Below are 25,490 nucleotides of genomic sequence, written 5' to 3'. Positions count from 1 at the left end.
TGATGCATGTGTTTTGTTATTAGGTGATGGCCCTCCCCCTGGAACACAGTGCATACATGGACACAACATTGCTGTGCAGATATTCATAACCCTATGATGTACTGTGCACCATAACTCACAGATGCACATACCATTGCTGGATGTGTATCTGTGTGTCAGATAGGTATCCAATGCTGATTACAGCCTCTGTGTCTTTAGCAAATAATTGTGGACACATTTTAGCACATGCATGATGAGTATTCACACAACATCATCAGTGGTGCATGGATAATTGATGGAATACCATTCGGCCACATACCCAATGTACGGCACTTATGGGGAGTGTAGATCATATTGTGGACATGCCAGTCTCATCCATGACATGGCATGCTAAAACACAACTGCATATATAAACATTACATATACCGAATATGTGTCATATGACCTAGCTGCTTAAAAGCATCACAAGACATATATGTGTCAGTTGTGCAAATGATTATTGGTATGCACACTGTTTAGAGGTGCATATGTGTGCACACATGCGTCATTATGGTGTGTAGCAATGACAGCTATGTTTAGTACTGTGGTTACAATAACTGGATGGGATATAGTACCATAGGCCATCCTCATGAAGCATCAGGTGGTCACTCAAGGCTACAAATGTTTCACAAATCAGGACAAATCATGCTGTGCCGGAACTGTACTACCTTGGCTGAATTTACCATTTCACAACCAGTTGTTATGTGAGTTTAGAAGAAGGCCAATAAGGAGCATTCCCTGACTTGAATGTGTAGTGTGTTGCAGAGTGTTTAAATGGCCCAGGATAGGCCTCTACCCCTCATGTATATTATGTGTAATGTGTGGATGAGATTTTGGATACTGGAGTGTGTCTTTACAGAGGGTTTGGGAATCCTTTATGTGTAGCACGTTAAAATGCTCTGTGCATGACATAGATGTGTATGTCATGTGCATGTTGAGTATCAACTGTGCCTATCCAATGGTTACTACAGTCTAGCCACATTTGTTTGAGATGGTCTGGGTATTGCATGTGTTTGAGGCAGCTAATCACATTAGTGAGATGTGCGTGCTCTTATACCAAACACGCACAGTATGCATTATGGGTAGGTGTGTTACATGTGTACATGGCCCACACCTTAACTATGACATGCACTTTTTATTTACAATAATAAATGTAGAACACACTCACCAGCATCTGTCCAGTGCCTTGATGTCACCTCAGAGGTACCTACATAGAGATGACACAGTTTGTCAGTGGCCACAACTGTGGCATTGCTACTGTGTGTTTGCAATCTTACAGTACAACAACTGTTTACATTCACAGGGCTACAGATTATGTTCCAAATGATCAGTATTGCACAACAACAGGCTCCACATCTTTGAAAGACACACTCGACATCTCACATATGTATGATCTACCAATACAGATAACAGTAGTCTACAGATTTGCCATGTTACCTGCATGCTCCATGTGTGCTTGCTGGGTGGCTCCAACCTCCATCATGGTGTATGTCTGCTGCTGTTGTTGTTGGGCAGGTGCCACCAGGCTCATGAGTAGCTCCTCCAATCTGGTGAGGGGGGGTGGATATTAACACCACCCCCTGTTGCAAGCTGTTCTCTATGCACATCAGCGGCACGCTGACGGCATGTCTGAAAAGATCACTGCAGTGGTGGTGTACATGCTCGTATGTGTGGTTATGCAGGCCTACCTCATTGACCCTGCAGACAAGATCGTGCCACAATATGCTCCTGCTGGTCCTGGCTGGTTCATGAAAACATTAGACGGTAGTGCTGAATCATACTGCTATTGATGATATCATCTTCAGCACTACTGTAACTCAGGTTCTTGTGGTGGGCCATGATCCCTGGAAGACATAAATACAAAAATATGTCTGAGCAAGTCATATGGCACATTTAACATTATACAGTACAGATATCACTGAACTGTCATATATAGCAACCTATAAGCTAACAGAGAGTGAAACACTGTAACTGCCACTTATCACTGCTCACCCCACAACTGCTTGTAAGTGCCTTGCCCGATCTCTATCTAATGAACCATGTTCTGCACAGCAACAAAATAAAATCACTATATAAGACTATACAAGAGTACCTGGCACATTGTATGCAACATGATGCACCACCTAGCCACAGCAGATATACATCAAGCTGATGTGTAAAGAAATATATCATCCATCACTATCAGTGTAAGGTCCAGTAATTGTATTACTATTATACCACTCAACTTGTTAATGCCAAACCCGTGGCCAAAATATGTGCACAATTGGGAATATAGGTCACATACTGCTGTAGTACACTATGAATGTTGCTAGATACGCAGTTATATGTATTACTACATATATGTCAAAGGACATACATTTATTTATTTATTTATTTAACATTTGTTGACCGGGAAAGTCCGACTAGGTTCCACAGATCCTGTTTTCAGCGGAGACCCGGGGAGAAATGCTCCAGAATGTTACAGACATACCCACACACACATCAGACATTATTACAGGACACAAAGGTATGACAACCCAGATAAGCTTTCAGTGTGTACTATATAGTACTGTGTGTCAGTACTTACACAACCTTAATCTTGAGAAATGTAATCTGTGATGAATACAGGGACCACACAAAACAGTGGATGCAAGCAATGTGGACATACACCATACTTTGCTGTACAGGCCCAGAACTTCAATTAGTGCTACAGTACACACAGGATTTGCATTCAACATTGGTACCAATCAATAATCATAGATGTATTGCTTTAGCCTCCAATGACACACCCTAGTTAAAACCAAGGGACTTAACCACACTGTATGCAATAGCACTTGTTCTGCCTAGCAACAGAATACACAGCGTTTACTTGGATCAAAGCAAGGACCCATAATACCGTAACATAAACAGTTTCCCACTACCATATCACACAGATACATATATTTGATGTATTCACAAACATATTGACCATCACTGTCAGTCAACTGTACAGAGAATCTATTGCAACAAGTAGATGTAGGTGTGTATGAGTATATATAAATATATATATATAGACATATACACATCCATTTGTCTACATATACATATATATATATATATATATATATATATATATATATATAGGCACATATACATTTCACCTTTCATAGTGAGAATATCAATTATACAAAGGATGTAAGGTGTACAGTAATGTAATAAAATCGTACAGTCTTAGGATAAATGCATTGAAGTTGTTCACAGCCCAGGTAGCTTTAGCAGGCCTTACTGGCTTCAACATTGCAAACTGAACAAACCACCCACAGTGTTTAACCACCACATGTCATATACCAGCACTGTATGCTGTCTTGTTTGTCACACACTAAATCCTACATACAAATATGTGCATACTAACCTTCACCAACATATATATCTCCCCCTTCACAAATGGTTGCAATATGTCCCCTGCTCTATGCACATATACAGATGTGAATATATTTGACACATATATATCTCTCTGTATGTGTGTGGCATACACACACATGGTCCACACTGTTGTAAGTCCCTGGAACTCGTAGCTGAACTGTTGGGGCTTGCTGCAACACAAACAGGTGTCACATATGAACACACACTAACATTATGGGGGGTATATATGGGAACAGATGCTCAATAAGCATACTAGACTGCTACAGCAGTTGCCAATGCTAAGCTACACTTTAATATGACTATCATGCATGTGGTGTTCTGTTACACCCATGTTTATATAATGTCAGCGCTAATCCCTCCAACAGCCATTGGCCACACTACTGTACAGAACACAGATAACATGGATCAGAGCCTTGACATTTAATGCTGAGCTACACATTTCACAGGTATGCCCCACTGCCCACAGGTACACACAGTATTGTCCATAACAGTAGTTAAGCATAATATATGTGCATAAACAAGTACTGCTACTACATGCCAGTAAATACATATGTGTCACATATCTTTCCTTCGTATAATTTGGTAATCTCTCTCTCTCTCTCTCTCTCTCTCTCTCTCTCTCTCTCGTGATTGAGTTTGTTGGCAGAGATTGCAGCCTGCTTTTGTAGGAATTTGCACATGAGCATGTGATAGCCTCTGCACCAATTAGTGTCCAACATTTGCTAATGGAATGCAGCCTGCTATGTAGTAATTGCAGTAATCACTGTCATAGCAACCCAGTGCTATAAATTGCTGACTCATGTAGGCGTGGCCCTTTCAGCTTTCCAAAATGGAGATCATCCTTGTTTGGTGTGGACATCATTGTTTAAGACACAAGGTTGGTATAGTTCTTATATCAGAAGCCAGGGGTGTAGCCAGAGATTTAGATTTTGTACTCAGACCTAATGTTGCTGCTTCCAGTACCCACATGTCAGTGTAGAAATGTACTCACCCCTCAAAATGCTACCCCAAGATACATGGAAAGATGTACTTTCTTTTCAACTATTACAATTAACTGCCATACAAAGCTAGTTATAGAGAAGTATTCCTTTGGCACAAGAATTGTTTGTGAACTGCTATACTGTGAATATTCATTTACTCAGTTCTAAACTGTTTGTGCTTCTTTAGTCTTGACATTAGCGCAAGCTGCTCAGAAAAACTGGACACATTTCAGTACAGTGAGTATGCTTACCTACATCCTTGGTAGACCCTGCACATACAGGTATAGTCTACATTTGGGTAGGGGCGCAGAAGTACAGAGAGTGTAAGTAGTATTGTGTGGATTTTATCTTGCTGGACTTACAGGGTTGCTGTGTACATGTTAGTTTATCAAGGCATGTAGTCTGTCTGCGTAACTCCCAACTGTGGACCTATCCACATGATAGCCAGAGAATAGCCTGTTATTTTTTGTCTGTGCACCACACAGGTCTTTTCAGCAATAGAGCAATGGCATTCTTACAGTTGGTTGCTACCAGTACATGGCTACATCCATTTGTATTTCAGTGTTGTATTCCTACATAAGGGAATGCTTCCAAAACTCCTTCCAAAGCTATTTGCACAGTGTGTAACAGCAGAAAGGCTAATATGCCTTTGTGTTTCTGCCTCTGCCAGACCTGTCAACCAGTCAAGAACATATTTGAACAGAATCAGGGAAAAGTCAAGAAAAAGTCAGGGACAATCAGGGACACCTTTAAAATATTAGTGCCATTAAGTTGAAACATTGAGAGAATCTGAGCATATGAATTAATACACCTTTTCTGAAGTAAAATAAGTGTCTAACTCTTAATTATTGTCATTATTCATTAAGTGTAATTCACCACCTTTCTACCCAAAGTCAGTAGTTGTAGGAGGGATTCAGAGGGACAAAGCTAAAATTTGGGTCAAAATCAGGGACACCCCTGAAAATTAGGGACAGTTGAGAGATATGGCCTCTGCCCTAAACAGATATGCCAGTGTTTGTCCTGCTGTGATACTGTGTGGGGTTGTAAAGTGATGGTGTAACATTATTTCCTGCTAGAATGGCTGCTTCTCTTATCACAGTCATGTAATGTAATCCCACAATAACTGTTGGTCAACATCCACAGAACAAGTTGTGTTGTATGGTATTCCTAATTTTTCTTTACATTCACTCATTCTGATGCATGATATAATTATTTAAGCACCAACTTGATGTATATCTACTGTGGCTTAGTGGCCCTTCGTGTTGTGTAGTGTGTGCAAGGTCCGGGGTTCGAGACTTGCAGAGATGTTTTATTTTGTTCCTGAGCAGAACAAGGGCCCTCACATACAGAGTGACTAAGGCACTTTTAAACAGTTGTAAGCAGGTTTGTGCGAGTTTGCACATTGCTGCACATTGCTTAGCCAAGTGCAAACAAGAGCAAACCCGCACAAACCCGCTAACTACTGCTTAACAGTGCTTACTCCCACTCACCTTCCCGCTAATTTCTTTGAAAGAAAAGAAAAATGGGGAGATAAGAAAGTGGTGAAAAAGGGGCACAAAGAAGGAAAGACAGTATGGAAAATAGCTCGGGATGTGCAGGACAGGTGTAGGGAAGATCCATAGCTGCCCATTTCTTCAACAACAACAGCTGTGCATATACAATAAATTTGGAGGTAGATATGAACCCTTCAACCCCTGAGAGAGGGGTGAGGACAACAAAGTATTTTGTAATGCCAATTAAATAACATTTCATATGTCCAGTGGACATGTGTGCAAAATGGGCAGCTATATATGGGGCGTAATTTTTTTTTTGGGAGCAGATTGCCATTTTTTTTCAGGTGAGAGTGGAATGTGGGGAAGGGGAAGTAGGTATATTTGGGGGGCAGGTTGGGGAGGTAAACAGACAAGACAAACAAGACGCATACAGGGGTGGTATATGACACATGTGGTGGGCGAACACCTTTGACGGGGAGGGATGTTTGGAAATCGCAAGCCCATGAGCCCTCAGATGGAAACAGTGGGACTGAGGTCCCCACCCATGGGCAGTCACCACTGCACCTTAACTGCCCAAAAGGTGGCTGTGCTGGTGGCTGTGTAGGAGGGGTAGGCTGACTCATGAGTTGTGCCACTCGGGCCTCAAGCTGGCGTAGAGGTTCTGCAACAGAATGTTCAATCTCTCTATGCACCACAGCCTGGACCCTACGAAGGGTGATAAGTGCCTCTCCACCCACACTTTCATGGGGGGGGCAAGCCCCATCCCCTGCAGCACTTCCACCTGAAGGTGGTACAGGGCCAATGGACGAGGAGGAGGTCCCAGGCTGAGCACCGGATCTGCTGGTGCCAGGTGGCATGGCCAGCTGAGGTGAGACAGGTGGGTCTGCTGGGACCGGCCTTCCCATACGAACTATTTCTTGGAGAGTTTAATAAAGATATGGGTTAGTAACAGTCAACAGCATTGCCAGTTAGTTATAACAGCATGCAGAAGTATTCCCATTCACCCAACACACCAGATTTTCAACAGTTGAAAAGCAAGCATACCGCATGCATATATAGAACAATAGCGGACATTACAACAGCATGCAGGTTGAATTGATGGCAACAGGCCACCAATATTGTGGTATTTTAACAGGGCACATGCATAGAAATAAATGCACATATTTATAAACCAATAGGACATATGTCCCAGCAAATGTTTTGAGAATAGACATACCGACTGAGGTGTGGAATTGCATTTTTTATGCACATACAGTAGGGTGGAAAAAGATAGCTCAATTAACAACTTATATATCCTTCTTGTTTTCACTACATTCCTATTAACTGTAGTTATATGTCCCTTACATGTATTATTACACTACCCCATGTATTTATATTGTGCAACTGGATTTTGCTAGATCATTATATACATGAGCTGTATCTTACATACAAACTGTCCAAGATGCAGATGTTACTGCAACATATTTTGAGAGTTGCTCACACACACTACTGCTAAGTTGGTACACTGACAGCTCTACTTTCATATAATTATCTAGATATGTTCAGGTGAAAGTAACAGTTATATGTTAACAGCTCCCTACATTTCTGGCAGCACACTGACATTTCTGGGGAACACAATACCAAGCTACTCATGTGCCAGATTAACCTGTACATGCTGGGCATGAACCAACAGTTGAGGGCTGTAAATATGCATACAAGCTACTGGCACGCCCTTCATCCACGTTATGTGGGCCTACCCAAGTGTGGGTTGACACTGATTAATACTACACTACTATTTGTAGAATGCAACAGTACTACAACAACATATCAAAGAAAATGACACAGATGCACTCAATGAATCATGCATTTATTAAAGGATTATTACACCTTTATTTTCTGGGCTAAAAGACTTTTTGAAGGCTCTCTCATTTATTTTATATAACAGTACATGCAGAATAATTACTAACCTGCATCATGACGCAGCCTTTGCAGCCTGTCTTCATGGGCTTGCAGGTTCATAGCCCGGTCACCCGCAGCTGTGAAGTAAATGCAGTGATATTGAGACATACCTATCCATAGTATAGACAAGAATAGCAATTCTTAACTACTTAATACAATGGCTACTTAGTACTGGGGCATTAGGCATTGTACAGGATTCCTGGATCCACTGGTCCAGTTCATCCTCCCTACGTCGCTTCAGGTCAGAATAATGACTTGCTCACCAGTCCGAGGAATACCAGTGGCACTGTTGAGATCACGGGTAAGACTGTTCCAGGCCTCCGTTTTATATTGGGTACCCTGGTAGTGGCCCCGCAGGAGTCTTTCCTCATGTTTGTGGACGAGGAACCAAACCATAATTTTGGTCTCCTGGATGCCCCATCGTTGTGCTCTAAATTGAGTGCCCTCACCAACACCAGCCATGCTGACTGCAGAAGGAAGCTACAACCAGTTATAGCAAGTATTCCCACCTGTGGAGCTTAAATATGCCTCATTTCCCGCAGTTATTTGTGATTGGCCAGTTTTGGAAAAACTCAGCTGTAGGCACGCCTGCTTAGCTGATGTTGGCAATGTTTAAAATTCCTTTGATAGATATGTGTCTGTTGAAAGTGCATGTTTGTGAAATGCTGTCATGGCTTAGTGGTTAAGTATTGTGACTATAGTGCACAGTATCCTGAGTTTGAGCCTTGTCACTGCTTTTTATTTTCCTGCTGGGCAGACCTGACTGGTTAAGGAACAGTAAAGCAGGTGTGAGCATGTTTACCCGACTTTGCCCGACATTGTGCTAGTTAGCACGGTGCACAGCTACGCTCAAAGACGTTGTGGTTGCACTGGTTAGCACAGTGCACAGCTATGCACAATTGTATTTAAATATGCTCAATACTGGTAAAATGTGCTTAGCAGTGCTTTATATTGCTTAAAATAGGGTACTCATGCCTCAGAATGCATAACCATTTCGCCTTTATATATATATATATATATATATATATATATATATATATATATATATATATATATATATATATATATATATATAAAATTCGTTCACTACTACATTTAACATTTCAATGCTTTTTACAAAATTTATACATAAAAAATGTCAGGAAATATTTTTGTATACAGATTTCCCACAGAAAATGGAACGTGCAGTAGTGGGACTCGAACCAGGAATGCCTCCTCTTTGTGCGAAGGCTCGAACCACTATGCTATTGCTATGTTGCTTAGTTTGCATATATTTTTATTATTATCCTCTTCTGGTGTCTAAGCTGCTAACTGTAGCTAAGCAATGGGCAAACCCGTGCAAACACACGCAACTACGGGCAGCTATATCGGAAAAAAAAAATCTTTTTATTTTTAATTTTGTAAGTTGTTTAACATATGGGGTAGTGTAGTGTTACATTGTACACATGTGAGCGGACTCACTCATGTAACTGGAAGTTGTGGCATTTCTTCATTGCAGGGGCATGGATTTTTGGACTGTTCGTCAGTCCGACACGCCCCCTACACTCGTCCACGCTCCGTGCAAGCTTTAGAGTTGAGGCAGCGCATCCTCATTATTATGCATGGCGCGCTGCCATCATACTCTTACAGTGGCGTTTCTGTGTAAGACTAATCTAGTCTTACATGGAAGATTGGTAAACCCGGGACTATGTATAACACTGTTTCTACTTCTGTACCAATTATGTTTATTTTTTTCTTTATCTATGTTCTTGTCGGAGCTTTTCTTCCTGAGCCTCCCCTGAAAATGGGCTCTTTTAGGCCCAGTGGACTTTCCTGTCAAACAAATGCAATAAATAAATTAATAAATACATTTTATATATATATATATATATATATATATATATATATGTATATATATATATATATATATATATATATATATATATATATATATATATATATATATATGTATATATATATATATATATATATATAAAATGTAGATATATGTAGATGCAATTAATTTTATAGCATGTGATATCCTTTTAAGAGTATATAAGTGTCGAAATGGGTTAGATAGTACTGATGATGCTAACAGGCAAAACAGGTCTGTGATCAGTTTGCTACAAGTGTTGCTATGCTTATGGGCTTATGGTGATTAAATAGCTTTAAATTATTATTGAGTGCTGGTCATTTTTGATTGTTGAATCTGTTTTGGACTGTATATCTTTTGTTCATTCCATGCACTCATTTTTGTGTTGTATATATATATATATATATATATATATATATATATATATATATATATATATATATATATATATATAAAGACCTCCTGTGCACATCTGAAGTTTGAATGTGAGGAAAATTAAAGAAGTTATAACCACACCATCTCCAGTCCCACACCCACAACTTTCTGTACACACCTATGAGTAGGTATGAGTTTAGAAAGGTTGTGATTGGGCGGGGGGCAGAAGCCACCTCTAAGTCCATGTCAAAATCCACTTATACAGTCTAGAGTGTGTGGGATACCAGACATCTAAAAGCACTAAAGTTCTGAATGTTCTCAGGTGTATATTATGCCTTATTTGTGAAAGACAAATACTTGTCAATTGCATTCTTACTGCTATCCAGAAGAGTTATATATGTGTCCTATACTGGTTTTTTTGTGTGTATGTGTGCACAGATAAAAAAATCAGTGATATTTTCTACACAGACAAGGCACATTTACCTTTAGGGAAACTGGAGGAATGCCTGCCCACCTACTGCATGTTTTTAGGTTCTGGTTGAATCTAGAGCACATGGATAGAAACACATAGGGGCAGGGGAGGTCATGCAGACTGTACAAAGAAAAAGCCAAAACCAAACTCTGAGCCATTGCTAAGCATTGTGAAATGGCAATTATACTCTCTGTGCACCGTCACAATGAGCAGCTGCTTTTACACAGATCATCTTCCTGCCTAACCACCAAAGATAGCCACCTATTATGTGTAAAGTCTATTTTTGTGATAATTAAAATAATTTACACTCAGCTTGATATTCTTAAACTGCACCCCCAAACACACACACAGATATATGCATAAACAATGGCAATACTAGCTCAGTGAACCGCAGTACATTGTGCGGCACCAGTACAGCTGTACCAGATCAGTAACTGTTGTTTACCAGCCATCAGGAGCAATGCATACCTGTCACTGTCACTGATTTCACAGAATGTCCTTGATCTTTGTCTTATATTTTTGCCTCTTTCCTCACAAAAGTTTTGATTTTCTGGTAAGTCATTCAAAATTCCAGACAGCTAATAATCTCAGACATTCATATTCCTTATTTTTCAAAAAAAATGCATGTGATGCAAAATATGTTATCCTATTCACTTTTTACGTGAATTAGAGTAACATTTAGTTAATGGTTTTGGGTATTTATTCTGCCATTATATTTGGCTTTGCCTAGAATTCTTGAGCAAAGAAATTGAGAGGTATAGTATTTGGTCTCCTATCAGTATTTATAAAACTCCCTGAAAGAGAAAATCATCCCTGAAGATCCTAAGCATTTTCTCTTAAAATCCCAGGTATTAATCACTCTGTGCTGCAAGTTTCTACCATTTACCTTGTTCCTGTTCATTCACTGATTATTGGCTTTATCTTATCAGGGTCATATTTCAGCCCTTTTTAGGAAAAGCATATAATTGGAGAATGATATTTTTTTTCTCCTCAGCTTCCCTCAAGCAGCAACAGCTTTTGCAGGGCCCCAACACATTCATTGATGATTAGGGGGAGCCCCTTGCCACCATGGGTATTGTAGGTGCCTAAAGCCAGTTATTATTTAATTTTAGTGGAAAGAATGCCCACCATCAGGATTTAACTAAATCAAGTACAGTACGTCAGTGGTAAAGCACTTAATGAAATTATAAAGCTTTCTACTTTACAAAACACTGTTACTAAAACTGGAGATGTGTTTGAAATTTAAAGGTAAGGAATTGGTGGCAAATACTTAGAATTTTTCCTCCTATGAGCTGTTAACATCCACCTGGTTTGTTAAGTACATAAGATGAGTTACTTACTTTTGTTGGCTTAACAAATGTAACAAAATATCAAAATTGGATATCTTTAGGGGCTTCGGGTGTTGGGGGCTCCCAGTGACAGCAGAGCTGGCTGGTGCCTAAAACCAGCTATTCCTGTTGCAGTCTATATAACAAGTTAAATAAATAAATAAATAATACATTAACTGTCTGCATCATCTTCTAAAATAATCAGATTAAAACTAGCATTCAGCTAACTAATCTGATATTTCTATCTTAGCTCTACTGTAAAAGGTCTCAGCATATTATCACTCCCTTTTTTTCTTTGCCAGTATATTCCTCTCTGATTATTATAACTCTCCTTACTAACAGAATCCTCCAACCACTGGAGATGGCATCAGTCCTTTAACAAATGTTCATACTTGTCTTAATGTCTTATGTCTGCCAAACTATAGAATTTCCTAATGTGTTCTTAATGTTTATATCTGAAGGTTCTGTTTTCAAGAGTCTTCTTCATACTGCTCCATGTGTACTCACCTTGCTGTCCGTTTTGTATCAAAGCCATATTTGTATTACCATGTCTGTATTTTTTACAAAATGTTAATGCTTGATTACTTGTACTTGTACTAATGGAATTTGTCTTCCCAGGCCTCTGCTGAAAAGCGGTATTTTTTCATATACCCAGCCAGAATTTCCCAGCAAACAAATGCTAATGAATGAATAAATAAATAAATAAAGAAATGATGCCATGCTACCTCTGTTCTAAATTCCAGCTACACTGGGGGGACAGAGCTCTTTCTACACTTCCTGACTCTACTCCAATCCCAAAACTGTGTACATTACCTGGTTTGCAAGTAGCAAATACTGAGAGTCAACGACACTCTATGTTAATGGACATCAATTACTTATTTCTCACCTAACCTGACAAGTACCATGTCCATTACAGTACACCAGTACTGAGCTCACCAGAAGTCAGTCATAGCCACAGCTCCACCTGTATGTCGGCAATGGTACTGCAGGCATTTAACAGTGGAGCAGCAGATCCACAGAGCTGTCCATCACTACAGCAGCACTTGTATAGCAGACCTGAGAATACAAGGCATGCAGCCATTTCTCACATCAGACATGGCAGAGTGTGCGTGTTGTAGGGCTCCATTAATATAGCACAGCCCAAAAGCAGTAACAGCTTTGTTTTTCATTTGTATCAGACACATAAATCTTATTGTAAAACATCTACCATGCATGGGCAAATTCCCTGGCTCCTTCCACTCCTGGTATCAGCTTCCAATGTCATGTAGTACAACTGCATCTGTATGCGTCAAACTGGTACTACAAGCATTCAGGCTGCATACCATCTTCTACCTGTAGTGCTAGTGTGCACATACACATAAAGCTGTTCCTCCAACATTATTATCCATTCACTAGAATGGGCTATGCCATTAGAGACAATATTTTTATTGCTGTTCAGTGCCAGTGGACATATTCGCTGTCCTGTTATGTTGTGAATGTGATTCCTATGTTAGAATCAGGTGAACTGCAGAAGTAGCTCTCATTGGCATACATGGTTTTAGAACTTCAACAGCCATTTTACAGATCTGGGAATATTGTAAACATTTGGGGTATCTGCCCTGGATGGCCCTTTTGCCACATTTAATTAAAAAAATATTGTTTTGTTTTTAAAGAATAGTCCGATTGCACACATCTGTGTGTGCATTGTCTCACAGAAGTCTTATTCTTCCTTTCCACCAGCTCAAAATTTTAAATAGGTTTGTGTGAAATTTAAGGCTGATGTTCACAGAATTTGTAAGGGATTTGCTTTACTACAGATCGCAGATTTAGAATTGCTTGTCGAGTGTTCAATCTGCGATCTGCTTTACTGCAGATTTTTTACAGTGTGTGTATGACACAGATTTATATTTTGATTTACTTGTTAAGTGGCAGTTCACTGAATTTGTATGTGCTTTGCTTTACTACAGATCACATATTTACTTTTGTGTGTATGTAAAATGTCCCAGTTAGGGATACCTAGTGGTTAGTGTTACTTAAGCTTAAACCCTGTACCTTGGGTACAAGAAACAAGAGCCTGAATTCTCTACCCCTACCACCACTTGTTGAGTCTACAGAATGTCTGGAATGTTTAGCTTGATTCATACTTTTGGTCTGTTCCTCTTACAATTTGTGGTTTTCTGGCAAATCAGTGAGGACTGAATTCACTAAATAATGATAGCCATTTAAGTTTCTGTCTTCCTGATCTTTCAGGAAATGCATGATGACACAAAACATTTAATTCTAGCAACTTTCTAAGATTATGCAAGCAAAGTTTAAAATGTGTCCCTGGTTCTGGGTCGTGCCCCCCCCCCCCACACCCAATAAATGTTGGCTTTTTCTAGATTTCTTGTGCTGCAAAGTTGAAAGATATAGTTGAGTGTCAAGTGAATTTTATAAGGAGCTGAGAGCTTCAGAGGAAGAGTTTAGTGCTGCTTATGCCAAGTCTGTTTGCAGCATGCAACTGTTGTTTAGCAAATTATATCACTATTGTGTTAAACTTTTCAAAAGCCTTGTTAGTAGCAGAACAAGTAGTGTACTTGCATTTGATACAAATGCCTGTGGGTTCTACTCCCATACTATGTAGATGGATTGCTGATGCTATACTGTGTTGTACTTTAAAGAGGGTGGGTGCTGCAGTCCTGAGAATGTCATCATCTGGAGGAGATACATAGTAACTATGAACCTGTTATCAGTTTGCCATCCATTCCCTATTGCAATAATACCAATGTAACATAGGCAATTTATTTTTCAAAAACAACAGGTGCTTTATTTGTAGATGAAACAATGAAATGTAAAGTTGTTTGCTGGCAGCAACCTCTTCATTAGTTACAGATCTCTTTAATGTGGAATTATTTAGATGACTTTTACTTCTGGATAGATTGTGCATATTTACTGATATTGGTGGATTATAATGACAGAAGTCTGAGTAGACCTTTTATGACAGAAATGTTCTGAATTTGGCAGTTTTGTCATTATTGGTTCATGCATTTTGTTTCATTGTTTACTGGAAAAACATTCAAAACAATAAATTTAAAACACACTTTAACAAGTGTGTTGTATTACACAAGGAATATAATTTAATACAATCAGGAAGGTGAATCAAAGAATACATGTATATCTGCATGGTCCTAAATATGTGTGCAAGGGGCCTATGATTTTAAAACAGCCCAAAGGTAAACTTTATCTGCCACTGGCCAAACGCATTTTCCTTTGAATGTGAGTTTCAATGCTGCTTCAATGAATGTGAGTATTAAGGGCAGAGATGATTTAATGCTAAGTCTGTTTTCATTGTGAGACTGTATTGCTTTGTTTAGCAGATATCTATCAGTATTAATGCTATAACATTTAAAATAAAAGTTTTAAATTAAATCCAAATAATAACTGTAGAAGTAAAGTGTAAAACAGTATGCACATTACAGTGTTTATGGTAAATGTGGACAAATAGCCAACTAATGGAACACTGGAATGGCTGCAGGGGGGGGCCCATTTGACCATGATTTTGTGAAGGGTGGGTGGCAAACTCAAAGGCAGCCCTGGATGGCACAAACGCTAGGTATGCCACTGTAGAAAGTTTTTCCTGAAAAGATTTCAAGCCTGCATAAACTAAAAGCACTGCTGATGATTCCTGCTGGGTGAGGAAAGTAAACCTATCATTTTTTTGTTTATGAGTGACATAGCTGATTTCTGTTTTACCTGTTCCATTTTGTTTTGTGTTTAAAGAAATCTGTTTGGCCTGGTGTTTTTGTGCTATGTGAAAGATAGACACTTAGATTATCCAGGCTGCACATTTCATGTTTTTTTTTCCATTGGTAAAACTGTTTCTTGAGTGGTACTTAAATACACAGTGAATTTCTGGGTCTTTTGTCTTTTTCTGCAAAGATTTTAAGACTGCATAAGCTAAAAGCACTGCTAGTGATTCCTTGCTAATTATTTTTCCTACCTTATCCCACCCACTCTCCTCTTCATTGATCTGCTTTTTAAACCTGATGGTTGTAAGCTGCCTTCACTTACTGTAAATTGAGCTTAATAAACTCCTTCCTTTCTATACTGCTGTTGATATTGAATTATTTATTTGCCTTTCCTTGTGCATATATTGAACAAGTGCGTTTTTGACTCTTATTGTCTGTTCTACTGCTTTACTTGCTCTGGATAGTGTCATTTTACACTATAACAAGCACTTGTTTTTACCTCAAGAGGTCAGTGGATTTTCCATCTAGTGTACTGGAAGGTAGCCTGGTGTGTTTAGGTTGGGGAAACACTTGAGATTTCTGCATGTAGTTTTATTGGCTGGAGGGCTTATTAATCAGCTTATCTTGTTTTAATTCTGTACAGTTGAGTGTCTGTTGGCTTATTTCTGCAAAGAGAGATGCTTTTATTGAATAATCAAACTTTTATAACCTGTTTAAAGTACATTGTTGTATCTGTATCTTTAAGTTTGTTTGTGGTAGCATTTTTTATATTTTAAGTTTGTTTGTGGTAGCATTTCACACCGGACACTCCTTTATTGTGCTTTTACATTAGAAGTACTGAGATTATTCATCTAGTGACAGGAGGTGTTTATCTGTCTATCTGATCTGGGAAACACACAAAAGGGCTGTAAGTGGGGGTTTTTGCACTTCTCTTATATACTGTGACTGTACTTTAGCAGTTTCCTAAGCTATTTGCTGTTATTTTTCACTTTATGGCAAAGAAAACCTGCACTGTCTACTGCTGTTTAAGTAGCTAATTGCATGGTATTACATTGTATCTGTTAGTTATAGGGCTGGTGTAGGTAGTTTGTGTGGTCCTGTTATACTTGGGCTTCAAACCAGCTATTCTACATTAAGAAGTTCTTTTTCTACATACTTGTGGCAGAAATGTGCTGATTTAACCTGTCTGAGTTGGGATTTGCTGATGGAAGGCTTATTGTGTGCTTTACTGATTGTTAGCTTAAAACTTGTTTTTCTTTGTTTGTATTTAAACCTCAGTTTTGCATGATGTCACTTTTCATGCATACAAAAACCTAGAACCTCAGTTTTTCCCAAACAGCTTTCAGTGAGTGAAACTCTTTCAAGCTTTTCTGCTGCTTTAGAAGTAATGCAGCTTTGCACTGATCAGCACTGCCTTATTGATCAACCTTAACCTACACAAAGTATAGGACCTTCTTGTAGTCTCAGAGCTACCAGCACAGTCCTGTCAAATAAACCCATTCCTTTCTCTAATATAACATACAGCAAGAGCCTTCTAGCAATGATGGGCAGTTTCCCATCATCTCTTTGGCCAGCCTGATAGACATGGGCATCCTGAGGCAACATAGCAATTGTCTCATGTACACTGACAACAACTTACTCCTGAAACAAACAAATTCTTTATGTGTGAGATGTAGTTACACTATGAAATTGGAAGCAAGACTCTCACATAAGGGCAAGTTGAATGCTAAAAAGGTTGTCAGTGCACACTTCCCACACTAAATAAGGAGATGACACATAAAACCCAAATATGCCGAAGTACTCACTAGTAACTTCCCAAAAGATCAGAGGCCTCCTAAACAGAAACCACTTACCCAGATAACAATGCAAAAAAACAACCACAACACATAATAACATACACACACCAGTGTCTCAACAAATAAGCCCATAAGGTGTAACACCACAAAACCTAATGTATTAGTCATAGGTGACTCCATTGTGAGACACATGGATGTTCCCCTCGGCAGGATGGATAAGAAGTGGGTTACTATTAGCTGCCTGTCAGGTGACAGGATACATCAAGTCACTCAACCACAAGTACCAGTATGACTCTATCATAGTCCATATGGGGGTGAATAACTTGAGACATACCTCACTGGACTATATGAAGACAGACATGACTGAACTCTCAGATTATGTTGTCACAGGCATGTATAAGCCAAGCCTTAAGCAGCATTCTACCTTCTCCAGGAATGATGCCACAATACAAACAAAAAATGATTGACTTTAACAATTGACTTAGCTTCTGGCATCAATCCAAGGAGATACAAGGGGATCTGTTACTCTGAGAAGATATGGTCAACAGGCTATGCTGTTTTGCCAGGGGTGGTCTGCACCTGTCTCCTCCATGATTTCAGTTATTGACAAAGACATTAGCCACCTCTAGTGTGCTTTTTTAGGCAGTGTCAAAATCACCAACCTCCCAACATAACAAAACCCTCTCTAGATATACCCAAGGTACTGCTGCTTAATGCTAGGAGTCTAAACAAGAAACACTCTTCACTTTGGAAGTTGCTGACATCTGTGCAGCCACTGAGACATGATTCAAAGGTGCAGAAAGCACCCCAGCTGTGCAGGACTACAATGCCTTCCACATGTTCAGACCACAAACTAAGCATGTGAAAGAGCCAAAGGAGGAGGTGTATCCATCTTCATTAAGGATAATACACCTCAAGACTGGTGAAACAGTATGACTCTCTCTTGAGCCACTCCATGTCCAAGTAACTACAGGCAAAGCCCTCTACCACATCATGGCTAACTATAGGTCCCCCACCATGAAACAGGAAAAGCGTACCGCATACCTGGGCATACTAGACTCACTTGCCATACAGCCCAACACCTTACTCATGGGTGATTTTAATTATCCTACCATCGAATGGGAAACATACATGACCACAAACATGCTGGCTCAGGCATTCTTAGGCTTTGTTAATGCAAATACTCTAGAACAGTTAGTCAGTATGCTCCCAAGACTCTGAAATGTCCTGGACATGGTAATCACTAACATGGGAGAGCATTGCCCCCCCCCCCCCCATGTGATGTCCTCCCTGGTAAGATCAGACCATAAAGCCATCTTGTTTGATGTAATTATAAGACCAGATATCCAATCAAGCTAAACAATGCTTAAGAATTTTTTCAAAGACAAATTACCTCCTACAAAGTGGTGACATAAAAAGTTTCAAAGCCCCCTCAAACACAAATAACATGGATTCCTATGCATATGTGTACATCAATGCCTTGTATAACTACTTAAGCAGTTATTTAGAATCAACTGTAAGTGACTGGATTAAAACTAGGTCTTGCAGAAAAAATATGCCGCCCTGGTGGACCCGAAGTATAAAATGTCTATACAACAAAAGAAAAAAAAATGATGTCCAAGAACAAGAAAGAACTGGCTCATCAGAGGAAGAAAAACTTCTCTAGCTTAAAGAAACAAATTAGATATCTTATCAAGTCCCCCAAAGCTAATTACAAAGCAAAGATAGCCTCCCTAGCTAAGGATAATCACAAGGCATTCATTAACTGCATCTGAAATCTAAAACAAAATACCCAGCTATGCAGTGAACTGACTGTGGGTAGCAACACCCATACTTAACTGGAGGTAATAGCCAACCTGCTGGCTGACAGATCCCTCCAGTCATCCCCCAAAATATACCTGTCACCATTCCTCAGCCTATTTTTCAAGAGAGCAGGTCATCTTGGCAGTCTCCAAGCCAAAGACATGACATTAGTGGGACCAGACAACATCTGTGTTTGCCTTTTAAACAACTTAAAACATGACCTGGCAGACCTACTTGGATCACTGTAGCCTGTGAACTGGCTATATTCATCTATATTCCTGTGGAATGGAGGACAGAAAAAGTAATCCCTCTGCACAAAGGGGGACCATCAACTGGCCCTGAGAATTATAGGCCCATAAACTTGACTAGCCTTATCTAGCAGGCCTTTGAAAGAATCACTATAGATGTTATTAACAAGGACATAGGTAATCTCCAAACTCTGAGCCAAACCCAGCTTGGATTCATTAAAGGTAGATCATGCCTGTTAAACATGGTTGACTTACTTGATAAAGTCACCAAGGCCCTGGATAAAGCAAAGACAGTGCATACTACCTACCTCGACCTAGCCAAGGCATTTGACACAATCTTCCACTCAGGTATTATAAAGAAACTCTCTCAATTGGAAATTCACCTCTACATTACCAGATGGGTAGGCAACTGGCTCACCGACAGGACACATACTGTCAAAGAGGGTGACATCACCTCTAGCAAAAGACCAATCACTAGTGGCATACCATAGGGTTCTCTGCTGGGATCTTTACTGTTCAGAATGTATTTCGCAGGAGTCCAAGCAAACTTGGATGGCCTGTGGCTAACCAAGTTTGCTCACAATTGCAAACTGGAAGCAATTATTGAGTCTTCCAAATGTGTTACTATACTGCACATAAATGATGGAAGCCAAAGCCATGGATTAAAGCTAAATGCAAAACAATGCATTATAATTCCCTTTGGGAAAGCTGGCATCCCTGCAAGAAATTATGCAGTACACAAAACAAGTATTATGTGGCAAGACTGAGAGCTCTGTCACTGTATTCTGTCTCCTACAGGTTGCTAAGGGGTGACATGTGCCTGGCTTACAGGGCAGTCTCTGATGAGGCCCTGATGGAAATGCTACACATTCATAAATCAAACTACATGACGGTCACTCACTTCAGAGATCTTAACCTAGCCTCTGGCATGAACAGGTCATGCTGGAGAGATAGATACATCTCCCAGAGACTGCCACTTCTCTGGCTGAAGCTTCCAATTCATGTGAAACAGAGCCCCTCCCTGACCTTCTTCAAATGCAACCTAGATCAATGGATGGGTGACCACAAATTCACTCCTGGGATAGTGCCCATATCCCTCCTGAAGAGAAGAAGTCAATATTAATGGATCTATATCATATTATCACAAATTTAAAATGTCAAACGTCAAAAGAGCGAAAGTGCCGAAAAGTCAAAGTTCCACTTCTGAGATTGCAGTACAGTGAAGATTGGGATATTTTCCCTTTCCTCACTGTAGTGCGATCTCAGAGTGGGAATATATATTTAGTGGGGGGTGTGGGGGGGCACGGCCTCCCATAATACGGAATTCAAATTTCTGCATTTTTGCTCTTTTGAGCATTCAACATTTTTCATCTTCAATAATATATGATATAGACGCGATATTAACTACTATAGACCCCTATCTCTGCAAACGTCACTCACCTAACCACCAATAATTGGGTCAATGCAGGATAAATACAGCTAGGCTTGTAAGGGCTTTAGGGCCATTAGTTTAGTAACCTTTGATGAACCTAGGAACTTAAAGGTGCCCAGTCAGTTGGAATGGGGGGGTAGCTTTTGGAACTCATTTGAAATATGTTTATGTATTTTAAATCTGGCTAAATCCAGTTTACAGAAGTAGTTTTAGTTTAATCATTATATTCAGGCTTTGAGTAAGCCTGTGTTTTTATTCATTCTGCCTTCCTAAAAGTAAGCATGATTTCAAAGTTCATGGCAAACTAGCTCTATGATTTTAAGGCACTTTCCATTTCTTCATGACTTAAATGCAAGTACTTAAATGCATGGCAGTGTTATCTCAAGGAAGTAACCACATATAAAAAGATGAATAAAATATAAAGTACTTAAACTGCAGCAATAAATAGTGGTTTGAAGGGGTCAGGCATCAGACCACTCAACTGTCCCTATTTTGGGGAACATATCTACTTTCAGGCCTGATATACCCCTCAACATTCTGTACCTATTTTTTTTTTTTGGGGGGGGGGGGCATGTCTCTATCCTCAGGCTTGATTTACCATTTCACATAATTTTTTGAAACTATTAAACAGAAAATCACATTAGATGACCAGCATACTAGTGGCAAACAATCATTTAAATAAAGAGGTCACACATCTTACATCTGTTTTTTTCAGAAACAAAAATTAAATATACAGTTCATTAATATCTGCAGCTTATTTGATAATGTGCTTATATTCTCCTATCAATTTTATCATTACTGTAAGCTGGGGAAGTTATGTGTAATTTGGTATTCATATTTTATGCTAGTAAATGTCCATTTTTTTGGCTGGATGGATCTACTTTTCAAGGGCCTTTATACCTTTTCCAATGATTGCAGATTGAAAGGTATAGCAAGCACCTTCATGTACCCTCTTTCTTATGTATGTTAACCTCAAACTCACACTAACTTTGGGAAAGAATAAAATGCACTTTAAAGTGCATTCTCTTTTCTGCTCTTTTTCCATCTTAGTGTGATCTTCATTCATAGACTAACAGTACAGGCAATAAAATATTCAGATATAAGAAGACTCAGCAAATACAATCCAAGCAAGATGCACATGCAACAGATTTGAATTAGTCAATTCATTAGGACATAATAAGAAATCTTTGGGAATCAACTGTCAACATTAATTAGCTGTTTGTATCTTCAGATGCAGTGCATCATTATGTCTCAGTTTTCATACACAAAGCTGACCATAAACTTTGGGGGTTAGTCCCAAACATTAGCATTATGGTGGCACAATGCCAGGGCACTTCTATGGGCTAGGCTTGGAAAGGCTCCAGGGTCATTAGCCTAGTACATGCCTATAAACCTATGAACCTATGGCTAGAGCTCTGACTATAAATACATCAAGAGTAGGACCATGTTTCCAGATTCACTGTTCAAACTGACGGCATTTAGTAATGTAGACAAAGGTTAAATTATTAAGGCAATCGCTGTCTATAAATGGAGAAGTAAATTATTGTAGTCCTTTACATTACACAGTGTCCATAGCTTGTTGTGTACAGTAGCACTTCCCATGAGGACATTTTCTTAATTTTCTATGGTGGTTAAATTTTGGGCTTATTGTGCAATGTTCTAATGTTCTAGCCTGCACCAGTAAATGTGTTCCCAATAAATTTTGTTGGCTCAACAAAGAGAACTTCAAAGAAATTTGACTTTTTTAATCTACTTATACCTAAACTAATTAAAAATGATCAAACTGGATTTATTTTAAATAGACTAGTGCAGGATAATATAATGAGAATACATACATTAATAGACTATGCAAACAAAAATAAAAAATAACTTTCTATCATTAGTCTGGATGTAGATAAGGCTTTTGACTCAGTTAACTAAGTGTACCTGCTTAAAGCACTTAAAGTATATAATTTCTCACCTGAGCTAATTGCATTCATTTCTAAGTTATACAATAACTGCTATGCTTGTGTTAAAATATGTTCTTTTCTTTTTAATTCCTTTAAATTACAAAAAGGCACAGCACAAGGTTGTCCATTATCACCTTTACTTTTTACATTAGCAAATTAGTCCCATTTGCTAATAGTATTAGATCCAATAAGAACATTAATAGCATCAAAATAAAAGATTTCAAACTAAAATTTCAACTCTTTGCTGATGATATTTTACTAACAATATGATATATAAAGAATTCATTTGAACATATAATTAGTTCTTTGAGTTAGTTTGAAGAAATCTTGAATTTAAATTTAACCATAATAAAACAAATACATTATTAATTCATTAAAAAAATCATATAAAAATATTCCAACTTCAGTTGGAACAGCAATCAAATGAATACCTTAGTATAACCATTATGTCTAACAGTAAAGATATGATGCAAACAAACTTTCACTAGGTTATATTCAGAATTTTTAGTTTAGTCACAAATTGAAACAAATTCTTCTTTATCATGGAAGAAAGATTAATGCTTATTAAGGTGGCAATTCTCCCTAAATATTGTTTGTCTTATAATCTTTAGTACTATCACCACCAAAGAAACTAATGAAGAAGATAAATAATATTCTACTTAAATTTTTTTCCCATACTAATAAACCAAGAGTTTCCTTTTATTGGCACAGAAAAGGTTGAGATAATGGTGGAATAGGATCTGATATTCAATAGCTTTCTGGATAAATTCATCTTATGATTCAAAATGGAAACAAATACATTAAGAAATATTAATAACAACTAATACATAAATCATGAGTAATACACAAATAGTCCCTAATAGTTTTATCTAATTATAAATGATTTTTGCATAAATGAAATTACACCCTTTTCTCGATTTCTCTATTTAAATAACATTATTTCCTTTTTCCAAAAGTTCATATATTCTAACCAGTGTATTAAAGATTTAATATTTCCTATGTTTCAAATTACATATGCAAAAGACTGCATAGAAAATTGTAACTTCAACAAAATGCAAGTATTGAAAAAACAAAGTAACTTAATATAATGGCACCATTTCATAAATTGTATTGATATATATATATATATATATATATATATATATATATATATATATATATATATATATATATATATATATATATGGTTCTAGTTTACATAACCGACAGCTGCTTTCACTGACAACGAATGTGCGAGCGCCAGAAGATCGACAATCCGGAAGACCGACACTACGGATCAAAACACAGACACCGAGGATAGTGACTTGGAAAAAGGCTGTGTAAGTATGCGGTGGTGATGGACGTTAGGGTGCGAGTAAGGTAAGTGTGGATATTGACGGTCTGTGGGGATAGGGGTGGGTTTAGTGATTTAGGGTCAGTCTTGGGTTAGGTAAATGCGGTAGTGATAGTGTTTGGGTTAGGGGGTTAAGTGAGTTAGGTAGGGCCCGTGTTAGGTAAGTGTCTTGTAGTAGTATTTTTGGGTTAGCGGTTAAGTGAGTTAGGGTTAGGGCGCGGGTTAGGTAAATGTGCGGTAGTGATAGTGTTTGGGTTAGGGGCGGGTTAAGTGAGTTAGGGTTAGGGCCTGTGTTAGGTAAGTGTGCGGTAGTAGTATTTTTGGGTTACGGGTGGGTTAAGTGAGTTAGGGTTAGGGCGTGGGTTAGCTGAGTGTGCGATAGTGATGGACCTTAGGGTAAGGGTTTGGGTTAGGGTTGTAGATAGTTGTGTATGTGAGGTTTAGTGTGGGTTTGTGAGGATTTTGGTGTGCTTGTGTTGTGTGTGTGGTTTTTAGACAGGGGATGTGTTTTGTTAGTTGATTGTTGTTATTGTGGTGTGTGCAGCGTATGAGGTTTCGTGTTTGTGGACCGTCGGTTATTTGTTTGTCGGGCATGTGAGGTTTCGTGTTTATGGTTTGTCGATTATGTGGTGTCGATGTTTGTGTTGTCGGTGTTTTGCAGTGTCGGTTATGTAAACTAGAACTATATATATATATATATATATATATATATATATATATATATATATATATATACTGCTGAAAATTTAAGGACCAAATACAATCAAGATTCTGAGAACTGATTATTTTTTCAACTATTTATAAACTTTATGAGCACAGAGATTAATAATATATTTAACCTAGATAAGAAATTGTTCCCCAACATTTTGGAATTCTTAAAAAATATCAGTAACAACGCAATGAAAAATAAATCATATTTATCACAAATTTATAAAATTCTAAAGTTAGATTTCACATACTTAAGATAATTCCTATTGGGACTACTCCTCAAAAATTAATAATGAAGACTTCTCTGAAAAATACAAGAAAATATTTATTTATTTATTTATTTCCAGCTTGATGACCGGGGAGGTCCACTGGGCTCAAGCAGCCCGTTTTCAGTGAAGGTCTGGGGAGAAAAGCTCCACATTACATAGAAGTAAATCTAAACTTACAATTACAATCATAGAATTATATACAGAGATGTAGTGAATTACAAATATAAAAGATGAGCACTCTTTATGACATACAGACATAGTTAATTAGAGAGCCATTTGTACAGCATATGGTTGAACTGAGGCAGCAGAATAATCTGAACAAAATACTAATAACTATCAAATTGTAACGTTTCCTGTTGGTAGTTACAAAGACTGAAAATTTGAAAGATAGTAGTAATTATTTTTTTT

General features: G+C 38.4%; 1 protein-coding gene across 1 annotated transcript in view; it reads right to left on the bottom strand.

The window, feature by feature from the left end:
- LOC122808382 (alpha-tectorin-like) overlaps nucleotides 1-25,490 on the bottom strand; it is a 182,503-nt gene that overhangs the window by 140,225 nt on the left and 16,788 nt on the right. The window lies entirely within an intron of this gene.

The sequence above is a fragment of the Protopterus annectens genome, chromosome 8.part0 (genome assembly GCF_019279795.1).
Source record: "Protopterus annectens isolate FY-2018-M chromosome 8.part0, PAN1.0, whole genome shotgun sequence".
NCBI lineage: Eukaryota > Metazoa > Chordata > Ceratodontiformes > Protopteridae > Protopterus > Protopterus annectens.
This window is presented reverse-complemented; position numbering and strand designations above follow the sequence as displayed.